The following is a 23333-nucleotide window of genomic DNA, read 5'->3' on the forward strand; positions in this document are numbered from 1 at the left end:
GAGGAACACGCGTCGTTGTCCTCGTCGTCGTCGTTGTCGTCCCTTGAAGCGGCGTCCTTCATAATTTAAATAATTATGCCACTTGCTGGCTTCCTTTTTGCGTCTCGAGCTTAGAGATTTTTATGGCACGGCATTTGGCATAATTATGTAGGTCAAAAATTGTTTATTGACACGCAAAGCAACAAAGAAATTTGCATAATTTTACGCTGCAGTCGCTTGTCGATGAAGAGTACAAGAAATCCACTCTGAAATTTTTTGGTAAGCCAACACCCTCCTTACTCTCGCCCTCCCCCCTCATGGAAGATCCCAGCCAACAGCTGTTAATTATAGTGCCCGGGGGGGTCAGAGAATTGGCAGCGTGGCAAATTGTAGTACCCGAATAAAAAGGGTTAGGGTTAGGGTTAGAGTTAGGTTGTGGGCTAAGTTTGGGCGCGTACATTTTTGCACCTGCTGCTCGAAAAATTGAGACATAAAAAAGGAGAAAAACTGTTGGAAAATGTGGAGAGAAAAAATATAAATATGGCAAGCGAAAAATGTCAGCCTAATATGTCGAGCACTGTAATTTATGCTTTTTAATTAAGCCGCTAAGAATATTTGTGATTTTTTCCCAACCCAGAAAATTCCCCCGGTATGCATATAGCTTTTCATGTTTTCCATTATAAATCACCTTAGTTGAAGCGCGTTCAGGTTTCGTTTTGTATATATTTTTTCGCACTGCACCAGCCCAACCCCATCCCATCCCACTCCCCTCCCACCAGTCTGCTCCACACCGTCTGCCCACACGAAAGCGAATGGAATATGTTCTGGGGCGGGAGATCAGCTGAGAAACGGGTAAAACTTGTTTTGTAAAAGAATTTTCCATGCGATTGTCGGACTGAAACTGAAGATAAGGTTGGAAATTATTTGCTACTAGTTGGTTATATTTGTATATATAAACGTGCCTATAAATATAGTTATATATTTATATATATATATGGATTTGAAATGCCCATTGACAAGTCGTTTATAAGCCATATTAAATTACTGAATTACTTTGTAATCGCAGAATAATTTAAGATACACCTGTTTAACCTTCAAACTAACCTCAGGCCGACTAAATAGAGAAAGCAAGTAAGAGAGAGATGGAGATAGCGTTAAATTCCCGGCCATGGGAACATGGCTAAGCCATACACTTCCGTTTTTGTATTGTTCCGTTCGCTATTCTCCCTGACTCGCTGATAAGCATCTAAGCCGCCGCCGAATTCGTTCGTTGGTTCGGTCGCATATCCTTCAGCGCTCACTTGTGGTGGAAATGTCAAAGCCAAAACGGAACCCGGCGACAGTCGCAATGTCAAAATGACAACAACAGCAGCAACAGCAGCCGTCTGTCACTCTGTCGTTGTTGCCGTTGTCTGTTGGTGTCATAAATCGTTATCGACCACGAACATCAGGTGGCACTCAGGCGCACTCAGCTCAGAGGCCACAACAGCATCGATAGAATCCTGCACTGCATTTTCGGGCTATAATCCATGCGACCAGTTAGGCATGTGGCCATGCGGCAGCAGGGGTGGAAATGGAGTGTTGTGGAGTGGAGAAGGGGGGGACAAAGTGCAAAAGGGCTCGTCGTAAATTAACGCTAGACACCAGCCCGAAACTGTGGCCAGCCAATAAATGCAGTCCTTTTTAGCCGCTGCGGCACTCACACACTCAACATTAGCGCAACCACTTCAAAAGGCGACGCAAAACATGCAAAACAGAGCACAACACAAAGGATCTGCAATTTATGATAGACACTTGCAACATGCTGCACAACCAGTCATCGATATAAACCTAAACCTAAAGCGCAACTATCGTTAAAATGGGGAAAAAGACAAAGAAATACCAAAATTTTAGCTTGAAATATATTACTCTAATGTATTTCTGTAGAATTTTATTCGAGATCAGTGATTTACAAGAATCTAGAAATATACAATCACTTCGAGTTTGCTTCATGCATTTTACCTTGATTTATATTTGCTGCGCTTTTCACAAATTCAATATTTCTGACTTCCGCTTTAATAGGCTAAAAGTTGAGAGCGTGTGTTTGGCAGTGGGCAAAAACAACATCCATCACAAAATAGCTCATGTCAGAATTTAGAAACCAACACACAGAAACAGCTGTAAATGACATTCGGACAAAATCAAACATTTTAACACGCTTCAAAGTTGTCCGGACAGCGAATAGCAAAATAGCAAAATGAAAAAAAAAATGAAACGAAAAGAGAAATGTCAAAAACGCGTTGTGAAAAGCTGGCAGGCAAACTCCAACTCCAACTTCAACTCAACTCAACTCAACCTCAAACTCAATCAAAGGCTACATGCCACACACAACGAGCGTCGCATAATGTGGAAAATTCAACAACAGCAGCAGCAGCAGCAGCAACAACAACAACAAGCTGTGGCAACGCGTGTGTCCTGCGTCCGTTTGGGGGTCAGGCAGGAGGAGTTGGCCCGTCAGCCTGTGTCTCGCTCGTCTCTCTCGTCTCACCGTCTGTCTGTCTGTCTGTCTGCCAATCTGTCCGGGAACATTGAATACGCATTACAAGACCGCGCTGAAACCAAAACCAAAACCGCGTTACCACATGTCAGCGGCAACAACGGTGGAGGCGGCAGCGGTAGCGGCAGCGGCAACATCGGTTGCTGCCTCGGCCCAGGGGCATATGGGAATACGAGCGCGCTGAATGTGCAACACATGTTGTTGTTGTCGTTTGGCTGTGTTGTTCGCGTTGTTGACTTGCCTTCCTGCCTCTTCTGGTCTGGCCTGTCTGATTCTGGGCCCGCTTGATTGGTTGAAAATGTTGGCAAAATGAACATAGTAACCGACCGACCCTCTGCCCCCTCCCCCTCCCCTTCCTCTTACACAAACCCCAAAACATGCCCCAGAAGTTTTGTTATAATTTTTGCGGCTGTCATTTTGTGTGCTTTGATTTTGAAACATGTTTTTTGGATGGCAGCTTGCAGCGGGCACAGACACTTTTCGCATTGTTGCAACAAAAGGGCGTTGCTATTATTGACTAGTAATCGCAACTCGCAGTTCCTAGAGCATAAATAGTAGAGCTGAACTCGAAATGACAAATGTGTCAAATTTTTCGACAATAGGCGTAAAGGTTTTGAAGGCTGAAACTGATTGACCGTTTGTTAAATTGACCGAAATAAAAGGGGTAAGTTATCGAATGGATATTTGGCTTATAAATGTAAATAAAGATTTAGGTATAAATATAGCATTATAAGGTTTTGGAGCTGTTAACTGGTCTTTTTCTGACTGTAAACTAATTTTTAGTAGAATTTGTTGCATCTGTTTGTCTAACCACCCCCTAAGCTTCCCAACTATTGTCCCGCCATTCAGTCTGCAAATACCAACGGCACTACACAGTTTTCATATATCTTAACACTTTGCTCAAACTAATGCCCAGCTGGAGCAATGTGGTCCAGTGAATTCTAAGAATTCTTGTGTATATGTGTATCAAGGCATGGGTCCCCATTCACTATTTGTGGCAGTTGTATGTTTGTATGTGTTTTGGTCGGCGGGGAGGGGTACTAATCTTCACACCTTTGAACGACCCACAAGTGGGTTAAAGTGAGGCAGACACTTCCGTTGAATTGTCGGGCAAACGTGAACTGAGCAGCTTCCGAAGAAATGCAGCAGTCGAGAGGATGGCGCTGCGTCTCTCAAACCAAAAGTTTTGAGCAGCTGTTGGCGCAAGCAATTAGTGTGTGCATTCAGTTGCCAATTTGCCAGAAATTGTAAGCTGCGGGAGAATGGAGAATATGTATGGACAATATAGAATGGAGAATGGAGAATGGGCAGTCAATGATGGCCAAGTGCAATGTGTGCCAAAGCGGTTAATGAACAATTTCATGGAAATATTGTCACACTTTTGTTGACGGCAATTGGCGTTGAATTCCTTCGGTTAGCAGTGTGCAGTACACTCAAAGAAAAAGCTGTACTGAATTGGCGTATTGAATGGTATTGCTACTTTTTTATACTTACAATTCTAGGTACAGTTTGAGTTATATCTGCCCTTACTCTTATTTACTTATCTAGACAGTGTTTTTCATATTGGTAGTTGGGGATTCAAATAAACGCTCCTTGGTCTCGTTCATTTGGGTGGAAAATATTCGGCTTTTTGTGAGTGCAGTGGCAAAGGCAATCAGCTCTCCTCTCCGCTGGTGAACTGCACTGAGCATTCACCACTGGCTGCTTGTGTTGCCAATGCTTGCCTAATTGATTTATTGATGTTTACATGTGCGTGCCTGGCAACTGGCAACTGACTGTGGTACTGGTCTTGGTATTGGTATTGGTAGTGGGACTTTGGGTTTGCGACAACGACTACTAACAGAGACTTACAACATTGCCCACAATTTGCTCTAAACGCTCGTCGAGAGCGTTGACAATTGTTTGGGCCTTGTTTGTCGACATCGACATCGACATCGAAGTCGACGTCTGTCGCTGTCGCTGTGCCTTCGCTTGTGGTCGAGCTAGACTCTTTGGTAGCTAAAGTTTAGACAGGCCAAACAATTCGTCAGTCAGTCAGACAGACAGAGAGACGGACTGAGAGACGAACGGACAGCCAGCCAAGTAATTGTTGACCTTTTACGTCGCAGCCACGTTTGGTTTTTGGTCTTTACTCTCCTCTCCCCGTTCGGGCCAGTTTCAATTGCTGTTGGCTGCGTTGTTGTTGTTGTCGTCATGTTTTTATTACTGTTTGCACGCAGTGTCCTCAGTTCTCAGTCAGTGCTTAGTTCTCCTCTGCTGCTGCTTCTGCGTCTGTTTGCTCTTCATAAATAGCATGAAATCTTTGGCGCTGCACATCGAAATGCCTGAAAGTCTAACATGACAATTCCAAGTCTCGCACTCGAAATGTTGACAACGTTTTCGATTTTCATTGGAATTTTAGTAACACACACGGACAACCAAAAGGAACTCTTTGGATTTCACACTCTTTTTCTTGTTTGCTTGCTGTTTTTAAATTGGCAGTTATTTCAAGTAGTCAAAGAGTCTGACTAACGAAAACTTTCTTCTCAAATCTGATTCGCACATATATTTATCAGCTGTGTAAAGTTTTGATTATGAGTTTAATAATGCAATGCCTTATTATAAATCTACTTTCAACAAAAGCAGCTGTCACAATGTAATCTAATTTTCCTTTCGATAAACACTTAGCTCTTAGTCAAGTTGAGTTAGGGCATTCAGCCCCACTTTCAACTGAGGAAAAACCTTAACATTGAATTGGTATTTAATAAGTTGAGACTGTTGGACTCTGTCTGGATCTTAGCTAGCTCAGCCTTGAACCTGCCACCAATTGCATTTAGCAGCTGCTCGCGTTGCACCCTTGGATGAAGAGCAACTAAATGGATAAAAAGTCGCATACTTTCTCGCCGTGTCAGCGACCCAACGAAGCGTTAATGAATTACAACCGCGATCGCATCCATGACGCTGCCCGAGGGCTATCCAAACAGAACAGAAAAAGACACCTTGCCAACGTCATCGTCATCGGCAGGACAACAACTAATTACCGTGGCTGGAACAATTTTTATGGCATTTACGCGCACAGTTGATCGCTGACAAAGGCTGTATAAATGCTGCCACCGACCGAGCTCAGCTCGCAGCACGGGGTTGCACAGACGCCGCAGACACCTTGTATTGGCCAGGACAACATACACGCACACACACGCACACACACACACACTGGCAGACACACTTCAAAATACAGGTACAGAGGCTATTTGGTATAACGCTGCCGGGCAAACAGAGCTGCTATTGTTGTTTTTATATTGTTATTTTTATTTTTATTTTGGTCAAGCTGCGTCTGAGCGGGCTCCTTATATATTTTGGGACTATCGTTTGCAGTCTGCTGTTGCCTGCAGTCTGCTACTGACCGATAATCATCTGGCTTGTCCCATTGTCTGCTCTGTAGAGCCAATATTGCCAGCCAATTATTAGCACTTTTGGCGCTGCAGAAATCACACGCGATTCAAACGAGTTGAGAGCTCCACACACGAGTATTGTCCTCGGCACAATTAATAACATTTTGTCAAGGCAGAGAAATTGCAGTTAGAAGTACATCGACTTTGTGGACTTGTGAACAAAAATCAAACTCAATTAACTGGTTGGGCCTTAACTGCAGAACCAGTTGCAGTTTATCGATTCAATCTCAAGGCCCACAAATTGCAAGAGATATGTGCATATAGTACTATCGCAAATTAGCTGACGATCGTGACGGCGCTTTTTACGCACACGCATATTTTTGGGGCGATTTATCAATTTCAGGTCGCATACCGAATGGTGACATTTAACAAGGTTCCAAAACATTTTTGCGCTTTCGGCTCTAATCGCTGGCAAATAAACACCAATAGCAACAACAAGCGCCAACAACAAGGAGAACCAGAACAACTTCAATGCGCACCTGGCGCTCAAAGTGGTTTTCGAAATGCAGCCAGAGCAAACAGAACCACAGTTAACCACAACCACATATCGAACCACAAGAACAGCAACTTTGCACTGCACAAATCGATTTCAAAAACACCTCAAATCATGTGTGTGAGAAAAAAACGGTACACATTTGTTAATTTAACTACATTAAGCCAACGGCCAAAAGACGTTTAATGCATATATAATTAATCGGCTCGTTAATTTTGATCGATTTTGAATGGCCTATTAACTAATTTTACAGCTTTCCTGATTGTAAATCGATTCCAAATATTCTATTCTGCCCCTGATAAGTGGCACATATAATAATTTAAAATCGAACTTAAAATTCAATCTATTTATCAGTCCAGCAACGTCATATTCAATCCGTAAAACTGTTGATTCACCGAATACTTCATCCAGTCAACTTGGGATGTTGCACCTTCTCCGTGTCTTTGACTCAAGTCGCAAATCATTGGGAATCAACAAAACTGAACATAACATTTGCTTAATATGCCAGTTATGCGAAACTGTGGCAACAACTTTTACTGCTGCCACGCCAGCCAGACAGTCAGCCAGCCAGCCAGCGACCTACCGAGTTAGTTGCACAAATCGTCAACTGGCAACTCGCCGTGCGCAGCGGGCGCCTTGCAGCGTCGGCAACATGCTAATGTATGCAACACCCGCCGTCGACTGACGACCTTGAAAAATTATGCAAAATCGATGTAAAAAAAAAACAACAACAACAACAACAAACACACACACACAAACAGTGAGAGTAACCAACAAAATGCGAAAATAAGTTCAACAGCAGTAAAAAATGTAAATGTGGCACGAACGGAGAGAGTAGAACTGAGGAGGCGGCTGCGTCAAGGCAGGGGTAGCTTTACTGAGGCGTCAACTTTTTTTTCTTTTTTTTTTGTATTTTGCACTCCGATTTTTATGTTAAAAAATTGGCGCAAATGAGGCAGACAATGTCGGCGCTCATGCGCGCTGCTCTCTTTGAGGAAGGGAGGGCGGTAGATAGCTAGGTAGGGCGGGGAGAGGGGAGAGGGAGAGGGGGAATCGAGGAGGCGGAATAGGGGCATGCCCAGTTTTGTTGGCTAAAAGTTAAGCGTACGCTGAACTTTTGCCTGCCACAGCAGCGACTGATTTGCATACGATTTTGTCTGCTCACCAGGCCAGCAGAGGCAGCAACAACAACAACAACATGAGTTGAAGAACTTCATTTTGGCACAAATGATGTTGACGTTGACGCCAGCGTCGACAGCGGAAGTTGTTGCTTATGCGCTGACGTTGACGCCGGCAGCGACGCCGCCGTCGTTGGCACATTATGGTTTGTTTGCCATTTCCGTTTCGTATTTGCATGCAGAGCAGCGTTTGAGAGAGGGTGAGACAGAGAGAGACTGAGAGACAGCGCGTATGTGTGAATGTCTGACAGAGAGAGCACTTCTTTCTCTCTCCCTCACTCTGTCTGTTGCTGCTCCTGTTGATTTTTTGGCTACGTTCTCGTGCAATTTAAATAATTTTGCATAATTTTTGGAAAATTGACTTATGGATTTCTCATCGTCTGCGATTCATTTTTATGGCTCTGTGCTTGTGTGTGTGTGTGTGTGAGTGTGTGCCACTTGTTGATCACTACTTGCTGTAGGTCATGTCTTTGGCATTGCTAAAGTATTTATGTCTCATTTACGCCAACCCCCCTCCCCTACCCAAGCAACTTCCGTCGAACAACCTTCAGAAATTATGCAAAAATTTTATTTTCACCAAAGTATTTTTTTCTTTTTGCTGCTGCATAAATTGTTCACTCTTTGTTTGTCATATTTATTTCGACTTTTTTTGGATTTCCTTAAAGTTTTCAAACACACACACACACATACACACATACACACAACCACACACAGCACATGATAAATGAGACTTTAAGTTGTTTGACAGTCGCGGGCTTTGCAAATGTTTTGTGCAACTTCTTAAATGTTTTTTTCTTTTAGTTGTTGCTGTTGTTGTTTTGTTTGCCTTTGTGATTGTGTCTTATCAGGCCTTAAAGTCGTCAGAGAGTTGTCTGTTTTGCATATTCGCAGCGCTTGTTTATCAGTTCAGCGAGTATAGCAAAACGCTTAGATACATCTGTATCTTTATCTAAGAGAGTTCATTGTATTGGTCACAGCAGAGTGTCGTAAACGTCCCCCCGAAAAAATTGTAAAGCACAACAAACCTAACATTTACGAGCTGACCCCAGCCGATAAGAAGGCGTGCAGCTGCAATTACCAAAAAAAAAGAGGAAAAAGCGAAGAAATAAGCAGAGCAACAGCTCATAAAAAGAGCAGCTTCACGCCGAAGATTGAGCATGGCTTGGATTGGTCAGGGGGCGGGGGTGATGAGCGCGGAGGGGCACTTACATAATTTATGACTTCCCCCCCATTGCTAGAAAAATACAATAAATAAATTGAGGATCGTCGGTTGCCGGGTTGCCAAACACGTAGCAAGCAAGCCAAACAAAGTCCAAGTTGGGAACGTTTTAATTTCTTACACTTGGCAATGGAGAGACGACAGACGCGCGTGCGTCGCGATCCGTCAACGTGCGCGGGCGTCGTCAGTATGGAGTATATACTGTATACAGTATGCACAATACTCAGTCATCGGTCGACTGTCGTCAGTCGTCAGTCAGTCAGTTTGTTGTATGACCAAAGGCAGGCAGTGATAACGATGAGTTGGGCCCGGTCTCTCGCATTAACCGGAAGCCTGCGCCAAACGTGATCAACGGTTTGGTTTGCGGCTCGTTCGCTCATTCGCCCTCGCCTTTTAGCTACTGCTCCATGTCCATGGGATTGGGACTGGCAGTGGGCTTGGATTTTCAGTTTTGGGCTTGGGTTTGGGCATGAGCAGAGCCATCGGCATCGGCATCGGCATGGGCCATTCATTCGTGCGACGCTGTTGTTGTCGTCAACGATGAGCGCTGATACGCTAAAAGAAAAAAAGCGAAGAAAAAAAACAACGCAAAGCGGCAGCAACAACAGCAGCAGCGGCAGCAGCAGCAACAGCGGCAGCAGCAGCGTCCGTTCATGTCATACGTTTGAATGAAAGAAACGTGCGTGCTGCCACAGAAGGAACGTTGACTTTGGACGCGACAACAACAGCAACAACAACAACAGCAACAGTCACATTTAACACTGCGATGCGCTGCGTTTGCCGCGTCTTTTATATATCTATATATATATAAGTACATATATGTTCTGTACACTCGAAGAAAGTTGCTGTTATCAATTCAAGTGCAAACTAAATAGATTTCTAACAATTTTGAATCTAAAATTTGAAAATATTATAGACTTGCTTTTGAAATCAACAGTTTAATTTACAGAAAATATGAGCCAAAATTCCATAATACATAAAAAGCTTTTCCAAGAATTTAGACTGAATTTGAGAAAAACCTAACCGACTTGCAACGTTTAGCACATTTTTTGTATGATTTGTGTCCTAAATGAATTCTATATCTCGAACTCATACTCTTCAGTATTTTCTGTCAAAACTTCTAAGATTTCTCAAAGTGTAAAGATGTATACATATGAATGTCGAAGCATTGGCACTCGCACATTTCTCAACATTTTTAGTGGCACTCAATACAATTCATTGCGTCGCCAGCCCCAAGCCCCTGGCCAAGTAAAAAACATGAGATTATAAGCAAAATGCAATATACATTGTTTGCTGGATGGATTGTTCGCTGCATGGATGGATGGACGGATGGATGTATGAGATTCATAAAAAAAAAAAAAAAAAACTGCGTTGGTGTTTTAATATTTACGTGTTGCGTAAAGGTTTCTTCTTGACGCGACTGTCACTGACGTCAACGACAGCGACCATGTGCCTGCCTTCCTGTCTGAGGTTGGTAGAGTCCAAAAAAAAAAAAAAAAACAAAAAACCAAAATGCGCAGGAAAAAATACAGAGAAGAAGAAGAAAAAGACTGTATAGATGTAAAGAAGAAGATGAGTAAGATGCGTACGTGCGTAAGGCAATTGCGTTGGACTCACTTGAACTTGGTGGATTTGCCGCTCATCGGACACTTGGGCATCCTTGGCGGCAGCCCTCTTTGGTGTTTGAGGGGCGTGGGGGTGCTAAGTGAGGGAGGGGATGGAGACGGGTAAGAATGTGAATGCTTCATTACATTCCGGCTGCATGCTGATGAAGAGACGCAAATCAAATTGTGCCCAAGATGATTGACTATTACCGAAATTTTTATCAAAATTAATCAACGGGCAATCGGCAGTTGAACTACACGAAGCGTGTTATTGATTCTTAAATTCACTTTAATTCAAATTTATAAGTATTCGTCTAGTTATCGATTTATTGATCAGTTATTGTAGCTGATTAGAGTTAATTGAAAAGTTATCGATTTTAATAAATAAAATTGATGTATATATTGTTATTATATTATGTAAATATTATATTTATTAGCAGTTGTGATTCATTTGGTATAGTAGCTTAATAGGTGTCACTCACACGCCATGAAACCTAGTAAATAGTGAATCAGACACTCACATCCGCCCTGTCATAGTCCGTTATTAGTTGTTACCCACTTGGTTGACCCACTGGGAAACCCTTTTCAGTTGGCAAGCGCCTGTGGATATGCAATGATATTTCCAGCGTGCGTTCGCCATTCATTCACACATAACCCGACACTCACTCGGAATACACTTGCACATTATGTACATAATAATATTGTTAAATGTTTTATGCGCTGTTGATGGCTGTCGAGTATTTAAACTTAACCGCACAGAAACCTCAAGAATCACAGTGCCGAACCCCAAAAACCTCAGACCACCTCTCGCTCCTCCCTCCACCCTCCTCCCTCTTGCCCATAAACCCACCACAGCCAACATGTCCACAGTCAATTAAATACATGGCAACATGAATGTGTGTGTGTGTGTGTGTGAGTGGGCGACATATAATCAGTGCGTGAGTGAGTGTGTGTGTGTATGCAAAAATGGCAAACGGTCTGTTAAGCACACATGCGACTGCCACGCCCCCAACCCAACCCCCACCAAATGCCAGCTTTTGCTCGCCCATCAACAATCAGCAGTCAGGCAACTGGCAACAATTTGAAAGATACGAAGCGTAACCGTAACCGGGAACTGGAAACTGGGTACTGGTAGCTGGGAACTGGTAACTGGGAACTCTGAATTGGAGCTGGTAGTTGTTGCGTTACCGTTACCCAGGACCTGGCCATGTTTGAGTTGAGTCTGCAGTTTTATCAACGCAACGACATCAGCTTAAAAGCACTCAAGGGGCTGGTCCATAAAGCAGGAAGCGGGACTCAGAAAAGGGTTAAAGGGGCACTGAGGGGGAGGCAGCGCCGAGACGACAATCAGCGCAGTTTATTTATGGAAAAATAAAATGAAATAAAATGATGATGATGAGCAGCAACAACAGCAACGAGAACAAAACAGCAATCGACGCTATCTGAAAGTGCCCGCCCACAAGGGTTCCCCCCTTCACCCTTTCTCTCTCTCTATATATATATATCTATGTGCTGGAATTATTACAGCAGGGTTAAGGGTTGCGGTTTGTTGTTGTGTTGCTGTGTGTGTGTGTGCGAGCGTTGAAATTAATTTCAGAAAACACTTGAAAATTAAAATTCAAAATTCACGCAAATAACAAATGAGGGGTTAGCTCTCTTTTTGTGCGGCTTGTTTCTCATTAAGCGCGCATTTCAGATGCTGATAACAGATTCTTGATTGCCATTCGCTGCGCTCGAGCAAATTATTAATTTTAATGGCTCACCGAAAGTTATGAGTATTAAATCAGAGGGAATCTCTCATTGAGATTGCAGCCAGGAGAGCAGAGAGCAAGTCACATTAAGCAATTAGTGCAGCTTTGTCTGGCGTCGCTTGGGCCTAACTAATGTGACCACAACACTGAGCAACTGTTATTCCCAGTTGGGAGCACCCAAAAACTACTTGGTAATAACCATAAAGGCGGCCACATAAATTTTCAAGTCAAGTGCGTTGTCTCCTGTTGTCTCATGCCTCATGTGTCTCATGTCTCTCTCATGTGTCTCTCTGTTGACTGTTTTTGCTGCCTGTTGTCAGGGGTTAGCCAAGCGCAACCCGCTGCTGGTGGCCACCTTATCATCTGAAGCGTCTCTGGCAACTTACTACATATATACGATATTATAGCCATGACTTTTTCGTGTTGCCGCTGGCCGCTTTCTGCCTGCTACTTGCTGGTTGCTGGTTGCGGTTCAATAAACCATAAAAGGCTCATTAATTATGCGCGTATCGCGCCTACAGGGGCGGAAAATGTGTCACTCTGCTGCGGAGTCACTTCAAGCTGGCTATCGCAGTGGCTTTCGGCTTGTTAGGTTCAGTTCCTGTTATAGGGTATAAGCACGTTTTGAGAAGTCTACTTGGCTGTCAACTTAGCTGACAGCATGTGCAGATGGTAGATTTCCGGGAGGTATTATCTAATATCTTTCTATATCAATCTTTATACTGCATTAACGCAATTTTGATATAGCTTAAAGTTTTTTTTTATATATATCTATATTTTTGGCCAACTTTCAATGCACAACAAATATTTGTTAAGTCTTATTCTGGCAGTTGGACTTATTCTTTATAGCAAATAACTTTTCTTTACCTAATTGCCACACAACCATTCTTCAAAACAATGTCACAAGTGCATAAAATATTCGTTGCAACAAAGCGTATATTATTTTCGAGCTGTTATCAACCCTCGATTAATTCGGCAGTGGCTTGCTCTACTGGAACCAGCCACATGTCAACAACAGGCGATTAATTAAGCCAAGAATTACGCGGGTATAAAATGCTTGACATACTTCTGTGGTCTAACCCAAAAAATAACCGAAAAGATAAAAACAAAAGAAACTGGCTCAAAAAAAAAAAAGTGGCTTAGGTGTTCTATAAGCCAGCGACCTTTGCTTGCAACGTGTTGTAGCATGCAACAGTTTTGCATTGCATTAAACGAGACAACAACAAAAATATATTTAAAAAATAAAACAAAAGAAATTCAAAAAGCAATAATTAATTTAATTGACATCTTTTGAGGCACGGTCTTGAGTCTGAGATTGAGACTCAGAATGAGACTGAGACTGAGACTGAGACGGAGACTTTTGAGACTGCGGCTGAGACTTCGACAGACTCTTGACTGACTGCCACGCAGGAAAAGCGACGATGTCGGCAACGACGACAAGATCTTGCCAAAGCCAGCAAAAATATAAAACACACACCTCGAAAACTGTCAAAAAAGCAAACTTCAAAGCCAGCCAACAAACACAACAACAATACCAATAAAAAAAAAGACAGAACCCGGCCAGAGTTGCAAACAATTTTATTGCGTGGACTGATTACAGCCGCACACAACTCACACACACAAACATCAACAACAACAACATAAAATCAAGACTGGCAACTCTGGGGCGAGCTTCATGAATGAGTGTCGGGAGTCTGAAGTCTGGAGTCTGAGCTGGTCTGGAGCTCGTCCCTGGGCATGCCCATGAGCAGAGCATCATTACAAGCAACGTATCGTCATCGTCTGTCTTTCATTCAGAAAAGATCTGCCTTGGGGCCCTGTCTGCCTGTAGTCTTCAGTGCTCAGTCTTCCGACTGCAGTATTCAGTCTTGTGCAGCCCACGGCTAAGTCGAGCCTTGGCAACGGATATCATTAAGCCAGGCTTTATTTAAACTGCCGCGTCTGCGTCTTTAAGTAGGCGCGACAATTGCAACAGTTTTTCATCTTGTTCTTGTTGTTGTCGTTGCTGTTGTTGTTGTTGTTTTTGTTGTTGTTTTTGTTACTGCCTGCTGCTCTCGTGCCCCTTTTAATGAATGAAAAGTGAATTTGGAGTCGAGGTGTGCGCCAAAGGTTTGGCCGCTGCCCTGTTGATTGACATGATCATGATTTACACCTTTCTGGGTGCGTAAGACACCCACCACACACAAGGATTCAGAGAGAGAGAGAGAGAGAGAGTGAGAGGGAGAGCGAGTGAGAGGGGATGGGACAGATGAGTATTTCTTGCCTGATCAGAAATTGACTGCAAATTTGCTGCGACAGTAAAAGTAAAAAGTAGTTGATTAGTTGAGGCAAACAATTATAGAAACTGCCCCACTCGAAAATCTCAACTAATGTTAACGAATTATGTAATATTCAGCTTGCTTTTCAGGTACTCTTGTCACTTTGTGTGTAATGCTGGCCTCACAGCTGCTGGAGAGCTGCTAATTGTTTAGATCAGCAACACCCGCACATTGAACGAGCTTATGTAAGTCGTAGGTACTTTAGTATCTTTGTATCTGGCAGATAGCAATCTGCGTGTGCCGGCAACACGTCGTCGTCGTTAAACAACTACGCGACTTTTAACGCTTAACGCGCTAAGCACTTGGCCAGGAGGAAGAGAGAGGGATATATATCGAGAAAGAGAGGAGACTTGGATTGAGTCAAGAGGCTGACTCACTGGGAATGGGCCTGGGTTGAGTTCATGACCCGAACGGAAATACGCGTAGCGTTAAGCATTTTGCATTTGTTTGCGCTAATAAATCAAATAAAAAGTTAATCAACAAATGCGCAACTTTTGCTGGCAGCTTGCTGACAGGAGAGCGCGGACAAAGTTTCTGCTTAATTTTAATCCTTTCCGTATCAAATCATTATTTGTGTCTAAAAGCGCCACAAAATTCTACCGCAAATAATCATAATGAAGCACTGGAGGGAACAGGAGTCGACAGCAACAATCAATGCTGCCACAGCTCTCGCTGTGAGTTCTGAGTTGAGAGTTGTGAATTGTGAGTTGAGAACTCAGTGATTTAAGAGCATTGTTTGCTCTGGTGGTTGTCAGTGGTTGCGGGTGGTTGCTGCCAGTGCCACTTGCAGTTTGAGTTTGCTGCTGTTTCTGTCTCAACTGTTTGATTTCTGTATTGTATGTGGCTGTGTGTGTGTCTGTGTTTGTATTTCTGTTTGGTTCGCGCGCGGCAAAGTCAACAAACAGTTCGAAACGTCAACAAAACCTTTTAAATTATTATTTGCCTTTGTTGCTTTATTTGACTTTGTGCGCACAACGCAACAAAGGTGGGGGCGTCTCCAAGTTTGCCTAGCAAGGGTTGCAACCCTTTGGACAAACTTTGCTTTTTGCCTTGAGCTCAACGCGTGAGAATTTCGCAAGTCAGAAGTCCGTTACAAAAAATTCTTGCTAATTATTAAAGATGATCATTAAAGACACGCTGCCTTATTCGATATTCGCAATGATCATCCGCCTCAAAAGACAACCCTATGTAAGCCCCAGCAGCGCATCAAAGTCTATCTTGTCATCTTTCAACCTCGATCAAATGCTTTTGCACATTCAAATTACGAATTGCACATCAATTTAAATTTTCGCATGCAAAAGACAATCCCGAGGATTGCCAGAGAGAGAGAGAGAGATAGAGAGGGTTCAATTTTATATATTTAACATAGTTGATTGCATCTTCAATACGCGATCAATATTGTCTTTTGTGCTTAGCGCATTTCCATGGGAAAGAAAAATCTTCTTCTCGACGTCTTAACCCTTCCCTTCGTCGTGCAATGCTTGGGAAAATTAAATAATATGCAAAAACCCTTTGCGCACAGATGTCATCCCATTAGGTGCCGAGATCGAGTCTCTGTCGGCGTCGCTGTTTGCCCTATCTTCCACGTAGGCAAATTACCTCAGCAACCCCCTTTTTCTACGGAATGGAATGGATGACGAAGAAGAAGCCTCAACCCATTTGAATACTCATCTTCAGCTTCTTCCGCTTGCTTCTGCAAAAGAAAGGTTGCTCGACTGCCTTCATCTGCATAATTTTCACAATGTGTGGTGATCAACCCTTGCCTTGCACCCTTGCGGCAACACGTGCGCCCCTAAGTGCAAGCAAGGATGGAAGGGAGGAAAGAAGACGCTGCAGCGTAGACAACTCAGTAGACCAAATATCAATTTTCTTCATTCTCATGCAAATCAAAATTGCTGCCCCGAAATAAATAACATAAAATGTGACATCAAAGGCGACTCACAGATCGAGATGCGATCGGTCTTAAGGTCGTGGTCGGGGTCGGACGGTCGTGTTCAGTGCCTAATCTATCTTAAGGGTTGTTGCTCCTTGCTCCGCTCGCTGCTGCTTGTGGCTGCTGTGTTTTGCTCGGCGACGTCAACAGCCAGCAAAAATTTCAGCAACAACAGCCCCTAATGGATGACCTATTATTATTATCGATAGGACGGAACGGACGGAACTTGCGTCTTTTTTGGCGAAAAACCTTTTTGCCAAGTTGCCATTGTGATGCAAATGTGAGGCTGGCCCGGAGGGCTGAGCATCGCCGCGGTATTGATCCTTAATTTATGCATAAATGCACGTCACCTTTGCCTGAATGGGTGCCAGGCATTGTCGAGGGTTATGCGTTCGCCTCGCTAATTTTTAATTTATGCAAAACACAATTTCGCCAGCAACTCCTTAGCTAGCTAGCTGCTTGGGCAATCCTTATCCTTATTGCGATTATTGCGTAATTCGAGACTGCCGCACCGAAAACGTGAAAGGAAGGAAATCTTTTGCATTGCGTTACGTTTCCTCAACGCCTCAACAGCACTTGGTGGTCTGTCGGTCTGTCACCCGAATTTTTCGCGTATGCAAATCCCATTGTGAACCTGTGATGGCTGGGCTCAGCCCAATTCGGGTTCAGTGCTCGGGAATCGGGCTGCGCGGCTGCCTTAGGTGCTTTTTGGCCCCGTCGCACAATCGTTTAGAAAATTTAATTTATTTCGTTGCCGATGCTGCTGCCGCAGCATTGTAGCCAGTTTTCTATTTTCCAATTCTATTTTCAGTTTTACTTTTCAATTTTTCCATTCATTTCATTTCTTTCTTTTTCCTTTTGGTTGTTGTTGTTACTACCGGGGGGCAGTAACAAATTTTTGCCGTTTGCTACTCTTGTTGCCGTGTTCTGTGCTTGTTGTATGCAAAAAGGGTTTAACTCATGTGCCCTGCATCGATTTTGGCAAGCTATGCTGATACTTTCAAAAACGAATTCTTGTAATTTGAGAGATTTCTGCGGAGAAAATGTAACGAACTAGAAAATGTCTGAGGAGAGTAAAAAATCACATTTTCAATGTAAATATCGAAGTTTTCATTGTCTATCTTTGTAAAACTATTGCTGATATTGGAATATAATTTTAAATTTAACTTGCTGTTTCTGTAAAATATTCTAGTTAAATATTCATTGAGCGCCGCAGTGTATTCCGTATTCCATATTTCCACCTCGTCGTATTTCAATTTTGTTTTCCATTCTTATCAAATTCAATTTCAAACATTTTTGTGCCGTACGCTTTTGTTCAATAATTTCCCACTCTATCTCTCTCTCACTATCTCTCTCTGCCCCTCTCTCTGTCTCTTTGTGTGCGGCAATATCTTTCCACTGTTTTATCAATTTGTGTGGCGCTCGTTACTTATTTTTATTTATGCTCCACTTGCAGCCCACCTATTTCAGAGCCCTTTTTGCAAATTTTTGCATAACCCGCGAGCAAAAGTTCCTAACCGAAATAAATTCTTTTTATTTTGCATTTGATAAGCTTGGGCCAGACTGCGATATCTTTTATATGTATGTGTGTATATGTATGTAAATGCCACAAAGCAAACACACACTTTCTCTAACCACCTATCTCTCTCTCTCTCTCTCTGTCTCTCTCTGTCTGTTCCAGTCTCGCATAGCTCATGCATTTTGGGGGCTGCTGTCATACATCGCATCTCGAAAGCGCCAACGATATATCCGCCAATGTATGCGTGTGTGTGTGTGTGTGTATTGTGTGTATTTTAAGTGTTATGTTGTCTCGTTATTTATGACTTTACACATGCAAATGCCGTCGTGCGACAAGCGCTCGAGCTTAGTTCCACTTGGGAAATATTTACCGACTACTTAGGGTTGACATTTCCATCGTGCTTTCATTGAAAATTGCATGGAAATCGAATCACTGGCAGTTTGATTTGATTTGCCTGCCGCAGGATCTGGCGCCAGCTACCGCCCCTCCTCCTCCTCTTCCTCCTCCTCCTGCTCGTAGCAGTCCCCACTCCACTGTGTCTGTCTGTCTGCCTGCCTGCCCGCAACTTGCGGCTAATTGTTATGGCTTAATTAGGAGTTAGGCTCGCGCCTCCGACAGCTGTCCGCCGTCCTGGCGTCCCCAGTCATAACATAAGGCGCCGGGGAAACCTACGTAAAAATTATGCGCATAATCAAAAAAGTCAACAGGCCAAAAAGGCTGCGCGCCATTTGAATAATTCAAAAGCTGACATCGACGCGTTGTCCTTTTGCGCAGGCGCTTCCTGACTGTTGCTCCTGCCGCTGCTGCTTATGCCTCTGACTGCATTTTAATTAAGCAAAGCGCGCGACGCATGCCACCAGAAAAGGGGCCAAGCAGGCTGACAGACAGACTGCCAGATAGACAGCGATTGTCCTGCCCGCTTAGCCTGTTGCGCCGCCGCAATTACAAATTCTAATTTTATGCTAATGCTTCTGTTTTTGGTCCTTAACCACAGCAGCAGCAGCAGAGGCAGCAGAGGCAGCAACAGCAGCATTAGCGTCAAACGCGAACACTTTGGCTAATTATTATGCACCATAAACGCAGAGACGTCATTTGTATGTATTAATTTGAATGTTAATAAACTGGATTTCTTGACCCACTAAACTAGAGAGCAGAGCCAGTATCAGCAGCACCACCACCACCAGCAGCAGCAGCAGCAGCACCAGGAGCAACAACAGGGGCAGGCATCAAGGGCGGGGCGCATTGGTCAAACGCCTTTTTTATGCGCAAATCTCGTACATAATAATGAATAATTATCTGTTGCTGTTGCCCGTGTTTTATTTATTTTTTTTTGCGCTCTCTCGATTAAATTTCTTATAATTTATTTTGGTTTTTATTTTGTATTAGGCACATGAATAATTCAAGTTGCTGACACGTTTGCTGGCTTTGTTTGTATAGTGAATTGTAGTTGTGGTTTGTAAAGCTATAAAATTCATATTGATATTTATATTTAGTGTTATTAAAAACACAACAACAAAAAAGAAAAACATTGCCGCCTGCGGCAATTGCATGTGGCGTTAAAATCAGCCAGTTGACATGGGAGCTTGTTTGTATCGCAAGTGATTTATGGTTTGATTGTTCAGTTAATTAGCAAATACAGAGCAGGCTAGTCTGACAAATTACCAGGCACGAGATACTGCATATATCTACATATAATGGCAGCACAGGTGCTGTGATGATTTGAGATGTGCTCTTTGTGTAAAGTACAAAGTTAAAACAGGTTAAACTTTGATTGGTTTATGTATATGAATAATATTCAACCAGCTATGTTATTTTATACTACATTCATCGGTGGTTTATTGTATTCACATCTCATGATATTAATAATGGTTACATAATACTTGCGATATTAAAACGTTTATCAGAACTTAAATTACTTTCTCTTGGGCTGTCTCAAATCAATCTACTGTTGAACTTTTAACCTCCACGAACCTTTTGCTGTTAACCTTTAAGTGTTAGTCACTTTATTTTTTTCTAATCAGCGAATTTTTATCAAATGCGGTCCGCCAGATAACTACTCCAGGACCATCCGGCAATCAACCCATTTAGTTGGGTCTACAGCTAACCACTCATACACCCACCCACCCACCCATCCACCCACCTTTTCAACCCAACGCAATCAGCATAGACAACAACAACAAAAAAAAAGGGAAAGAACAAGAAAAAGACCGTAGATATTTGCAGGGCACATAAAAAAAATCGTTGAGCATAGCAAAAACCATAAAAATCACACCTACGAGTACGTTGTAATAAAATGTTATCAAAAGTGTTGCTGCCACTCCGCTCCTGGCAGTCCTTGTATAGTCTCCTGCCCGCCCCACCATAACAGTTTTGCATATGACAGCGCCAATGGGACAGCAGCGAAGGGAGGAAGCTGTACGGGAGCGTCACTGTTAACCCTTCTTCGAGTGCTTCGCTGAGGTTCCCGCCATAAAAAATCCACACACACACACACACAGTGCTTGGTAATGTGGGTGCGTCCTTTGGCTCCTGGCTTGTGTTTTTTATATACGCCCGCGCATTCGCTGCCTCCCGCTCCCTCTCTCTCACTCTCTCTCTCTCTGTCGCTCTTTCACTCAATTTCATGGCGCCTTTTGCCTCGTCAGCGAAATAAACAAAAAATCGAGCAAACGCAAAGACAAATACAGTGGAGAACCGAACAAAACAAACATTTTCAGCGCAGGTTCAGGCTCTAGAGCAAGACGCTGGGGTGCTGTAAAAAAATAAAGCAGAATCCGCTCAAAAGGATAACCAGGAGCAAAAGATGTGTTTGCACGTGTGAGTGTTTGTGTGTGTTGTGTGTGTATGAGTAGCAGCTAAAGTGAAGAGGTAAAAATTTTGTGCTGACGACAAGTATCTGCTTTAAAAAGAGACTTGGACGTACATTTTTATTGGTTCAGCGCGCTCCAGAAAAGTGGCAAGAAGCGCAAGAGGACTCTGCTGCAAGGGGGTTGTTGCACTTAAAGACGCAGGACTCGCACAGTTGCCTAAGTGCAACCGAAGCGCAACAACTAAAGGACTGCACAAGTATTTGTAAATCTTTTGAATTCCAACAAAAATCACACACACACACACACACACACTGCATGTGTGTGAAGGCAGAGAGACAGAGACAGAGATAAAGCTAGAGATAGATAGATAACTGACACACACAGACTGGGGTGCATTTTGCAACAACCCTTTCGTGTCTGAGTGATACTCGTGTGTGGTAAACGGAGCGGCAATCACAGCCAGCGACATCTATTGTTGTACAAACGAACTATGCGCATGCATAGATATTTATGTTGGGATTTTCTAATTTGAATTTGTTAGACTCTTGCTGCACCCAAAGCGGAAATTGTTGCAGGAAGACCGAACATTGACTGCAACTCGGGGTGGCTTCTGCTACCCAACGGAAGTGCCCAGATTTTATGGGAAATGCAAGCAAGGGTTTGCTTAGGGTTAGGGTCTTGACTACCATTGAGGTGATTACTAGTTGTGTGTGTGTGTAGTATTTGGAGTTGTGTTGTGTAGCATTCCATTAGATGGAATGGCTTTCATACGTAAATTTAAAGAGAGAGAGAGGGATAGAGTTAATTAAGATGTTGCAGGCATACGTTTCTTAAATCTAATGTCAATTGTATACAATTTCTCTACAATAATATCTCAAGTGTTAGATTAAATTCTATGGTTTGCCAATTATATTATAAGAAAATCGATTCTTTCTTTTTTACAAGAGTTATGACTGTCTTAAGACTTATAAGATTTGCTATCGAAGCACAACTGCAGAAAGGTGATTAAAAGCCTCAAACGAAGAACATAGAAGAATTGTATTCTGTATCGAAGCAACCACGAAGATTGCTGCACATTTGTTATGCCGCATTCTAAGCAGATTCCTCAGATGTGCAGCGTTCTCGCTTTGGCTGCAAGGCGCCACTGGAAAGAGGCCAAGAGACGCGAACGAATTCGTAAAAAATCGCGCTACAAAGGAATTCACTTAACAAATTGCGCAAATTTATTCATTACCCGCCAAGCAACAACAGCAGCAGCAACGGCAGCATCATCAGCAGAAGCTGGCGGGGCAAGGAGACAGAAGGAGGCAGAGGTTGAGGCAGAGGCGACTACAAAACGTTGCAAAATGAAATAATCCACACTTTTGGAGGCTTTATCATCATGCCGAGCAGCCGCAAGCCCAATAGCAAAGTTAGCCACACCACAACACAATTTGAGCTCGAGCTCGGGACTCGAACTTGGACTCGGTACACAATGTCGGAGCAGAAGTCGAAGAGTTGCAGTTGCAGTTGCAGAGAGTCGCCGCCACTTGCCACCGCTTGGCCCGATCCGCTTATCAGTGCGCGCACATCAACAAACTTTGGGCGCAGGCCAGCGACGAGGAGCGAGGGATCAGAGGGAGAACGCCAAAGTCGAGCCCCAGTAACTTCATCACCTTGCCTCATGCCACAGTGGCAATGAGGCTGTGTGCGCAGAAGCAGCAGCAGCAGCAGCAGCAGACCAAGCAGCAGCGGCGTACAAATTAAAACCTCAGCACAAGAGTTTTTTCGGATGCAGATTTACGCTGCCCGATAGCCAAGGAGCGGCCATCCTCCTTCCTTTCCCTGTCCCCTGCTTTTCACCTCCCGTTCCCCTTCCGTTCCGTTCCCCAGATGCCTTTTGCTGCGCTGCAGCGATTGCATTCTGTGCCCAGTAGCAGTTGCGTTGTCGATACACCTTCTCCAAATCGACAATAAATTCTCAGTGGCCGTGCATGAAATGATTCCATCCTCTCTCCCCTCGCCACATTGCAGCTTGAGTGTTGTCGTCGTGTCTTTTGGCTACGGACCTCAACTGACTTCTCGTATATCGCAGCGTGGTTATCACATTTGTCTCAGTTTCGCTGCCTTCCAGACTCACCGAGCACACTTTCCAACGGGTATTGCCAATTTATGATGTGACTTGCAACGTTTTTGTATTGAATATGCTGAGTAGAACTCTGGATGAGTCTGAAGGCCAAAGTTCTTGCTTTATACAGTCAGTTTAGGATTGTTATTATTATTTAGTGGCTTCATGCATTGCCAATTAGTTTGATCTATCTTTCTATCTTTAGATATGGTTACCCTTTTTTAAGACAAAATAAAATTAAATGCCCTTTAGTAAAAATAATATTAATGTTCTTATTTTCTATCACTTACATATTTTAATTTATTATTTTTTCCTTGCAGAGTATTTAAGATTTGATTGCATGAAGCATGCACAGTGTTACTGCTGCATGTTTGCCGCTGCTGGCTGCGCATCCAATTTTTGGCTTGGTCTGGCTTTGGTTGCGGTCTCCCAGCTTATTCTGTGAGGCTGTGGTC

The sequence above is a fragment of the Drosophila grimshawi genome, unplaced genomic scaffold (assembly GCF_018153295.1).
Source record: "Drosophila grimshawi isolate 15287-2541.00 unplaced genomic scaffold, ASM1815329v1 contig_44, whole genome shotgun sequence".
Lineage (NCBI taxonomy): Eukaryota > Metazoa > Arthropoda > Insecta > Diptera > Drosophilidae > Drosophila > Drosophila grimshawi.